We start from the raw sequence: 3648 nt of genomic DNA, 5'->3' as shown, positions 1-3648 counted from the left end.
GCTTTAGCGTGAAGTTGAAAATTATCTATCGATTCTTACTATATAAAGTAAGTGAGCTAGTAGTCTACTATCTTTAGTTAGTATAGTCGTTTATAGAAATCTTATAGATATACTATGACGGTTAGAAAGACTTCAGAGCTTAGCTATAGGAACTAAGAGAGCGAGATGAAGTGCAAACCGATAAGGATAATGACTATTTAGAGGATAATAGCCCGGAATATAAGTCTAACTTGGTAATTAACGGGGTCGAAGATAACGAGCTCGAGTACGATATAGATCCGACTACTAATAAAGAACGACTACTCCTACTAGTATCGACTAACGTTAATGGCTTCTAGGATATAAATTAGGTTCGATATACGCTAGAGTAGGTGACTAAGTAAGGGATGGAAGCTAAAGTAGGTATTATAGCGTAGCGTTATCTCATTAAGGTAATTATGCGAGCTATCACTACGGATCCCTAGCTACTATATTCTGGCAAAATCGAGTCGATTGCCATACAAATTTAAGGTTGCGGGAGGAGACTTGGCGCAAAATCGAGTCGATTATTTTGAACTGTTTTTGCCGCAAATGCACTAGGTTCAAACGGTCCTAGGGCCAATTAGTATCGGCTCAAAAACCGATTCAGATTCTCTTCCCTTCCTATCTTCTACCCTTCTACCGCTCAAAATAACCCAAAACCTATATACATCGCCTTCTCTATTCGTTACCTATCCGGTCCCGTGTAGTTCACACGTAGAGTATAAGTGCTGGTTGAGTTGAGAATTCAATGGGGTTGCACTATGGTGCGCACCTCTTCAACGAACTCGACTATAGTGCGACGCGTCTCCGCACTCCAATCCTAGTCACGTAACTAACTGATGTCAATAAAGCTAGTCCTAAATAGGTATAGCGCGCAAAACTCGGCTAGCTCGGCTATCCTACTAAAAGAAGACTAGCTAATTATATCTCGATCCTAACCCTCTGAACACTGTCTAGCCTCTTAACCCTAGCTAATCATCAACCTGTTAATTATCAACCATCCAAACCCCAGTATAATATGTGCTGTCGAATCACCGTTCCTAAGACAGTAATTATGAGCGCAATAAATAGTATCTAGAGAGGGGGACTAATCATATTAATTATCTCTATAAAGACCTCTATTAATATTGGCCCTTCACTAGTAAGCTCAAACCCACCCAGTGTATAAGTATAGCATATTAGCCCAATTGCCTAACTCCTACTAGGAGCTCACTTTCGTCTAAGACCGTCTCCTAGATGACCTTCTCTCATGAGGTAGAGAAACTCCTGCATATTCTCAGGGGTACGCGTCTTCTTCCTTAGGGGTAGTGCCGGCGACTTCTTCTCTGAGGGCACTACCGGCGACTTATTTCCTGAGGGCACTACTGGCGACCTATTCCCTCCTGACTTATTCTTTGCACCCGTTGGCTTCCTAACTACTACCCGTTCGCCTATAAACTCCACATCACTTTCAGAGTCGCTATCTAGGTTAACTAGGTCGTTACTAGTACCGCCCGTAACGTCCTAGCCTAGCGTCTATAGGTTATGCTCTGCAGACTATACCTTCTATCCTATTAGTTTCTGGATACCCGCCCAGAACTGAGGATCCGGTTACTTTAGTATTACCTTATTCCTTTAACCATTTAACAAGGCGCTTAGGTTCTAGGTAGTAGTTAAGTAACGGAGCCAAAACTTCTTGATATTATCCTAGGCTCCTTCTGTTATCTCCTTATCGTTGACAATGTTGAGGATTACGCCTACCTTACCCTAATCAACCTGATATTCCTCTAGTGTACCCCGTAACTCCTCTTGGCCGACTAGTCTATCAGGGTGTATGATCTTCAAGAGAGCTAAGGCTTAATCCTAGGCTTATTTGAGGGTGTATCTCTATGGGTTAAGGCTAAGGATATTAAAGAGGTTAAAGTTGATCCCCTACGTAGGTATCTTTCCTACACTATACTTAGTCAGGATTAGTTTATCAGGCGGTAGTAGTGTTAACTTACTATTTATATTAGAGCGTGAATAAAGTAGAAAGGCTTAAGGTAAGGTCTATGCAGGCGATTAAGGTAGAGATTAGTAAGGCTTAGGGAGAGGATCTTAGGTTTCTTTTGGCAATCAGAAGAAGAGGTAGGAGAGTCGTAGCGAATTCGATAATAGAGACTTTAATAGAGAGTCAAGTGGTGATTAGTAGGTGAATAATAATGACTCTAAGTGTAGTGAAGAGAAGGAAGGTTGAATTTGAAAGGATTAGTTAAGTAAGAGGAAGAGTGACTTAGAACTAAAGTTAGAGGTGGGAAACTAAGACTAAAGAGGAGGAGACTCTACTAAGAAGGACTACTTATAGAGGAAAGCGTAGGGACGACGCTGTAAGTTCGCGACCGATCAAAGAGAGATGTAGTGGCCGAGCACGGCGTAGGCGAGGTTTCGCCGTAGACAACGCCGTAGGTTGGTAATTGATCGAACAGAGACGTGGCGGGAAGGAACAGATTAGGTGAGGTTTTGCTGCAGACTACGTCGTAAGTTGGCGATCGATTATAGAGAGATTTGGCGGTAAAGCATGGCGCTCGCAATCGATCGACGAGCGTTTTGGCGGCCGAGCACGGCACAGAAAAGATTCTGCTGTAGGCAACGCCACAAGCTGGTAATCAATCAAAGAGAGATTTGGCGGCTAAGTATGGCGTAGGAGAGGTTTTAGTACAGACGGCGCCGCCAGTTAGCGATCGATCATAGATTTGGCGGCAAAGTATGGCGCTCGCAATCGATCAAAGATTATTTTGGCGGCCACGCACGGCATAGAAGAGATTTTTGCTGCAGGCAACGCCACAAGCTGGCAATCAATCAAAGAGAGATGCAGTGGCCAAGCACGGCGTAGGCGAGGTTCTGTCAACGGCGCCGTAAGTTGGCGATCGACTGGTGACAGATTTGGCGGCTGAGCACGGCGTAGGGGAGGTTTTGCTGCAGATAACGCCGTAGGTTGGCAATTGATCAAATAGAGACGTGGCGGGAAGGAACAGATCAGGTGAGGCTTTGCTGCAGGCAACGCCGCAAGTTGGCGATCGATCAAAGAGAGATGCAGCGGCCGAGCACGGCGTAGACGAGGTTTTGTAAACGGTGCCGTAAGTTGGCGATCGCATGAAGACAATCTCCTGGCAACACACGGATCGAGCAACACTTTGCCGCGTAGGACTACGCAAGTTGGCAATCGACTGATGACAATATCCTGGGAAGACACAGATCGAGCAACACTTTGCTGCGCAGCACTGCGCCAGTTGGCGATCGTATGAAGACAATCCCTCGGCAAGACACGGATCGAGTAACACTTTGCCGCGCAGCATAGCGCATAATGGCCCACTGAGGCGCTGGCATTGACTATATACGCTATAGAATCTACGCCTATAGCTAACCGAAGAGGGATTTGGCAGCATGGACTGTTCCCCACGATTTGGTAACCTAATATGGCGCGCGGGCGATCGATTGCAAAGACATCCGGCAGCATAGACTATTCCCCACGATTTAGCAACCTAATATGGCGCGCGGGCGATCGATTGCAAAGACATCCGGCAGTATGGACTGTTCCCCACGATTTGGTAACCTAACATGGCGCGCGGGCGATCGATTGTAAAGAGATCCGGCAGCATGGGCTGTTCT

This window comes from Cladophialophora immunda (assembly GCF_000835495.1).
Source record: "Cladophialophora immunda strain CBS 83496 unplaced genomic scaffold supercont1.4, whole genome shotgun sequence".
Classification (NCBI taxonomy): Eukaryota; Fungi; Ascomycota; class Eurotiomycetes; order Chaetothyriales; family Herpotrichiellaceae; genus Cladophialophora; species Cladophialophora immunda.
The sequence above is the reverse complement of the archived record's forward strand: the minus strand, read 5'-3'. Positions refer to the sequence as shown.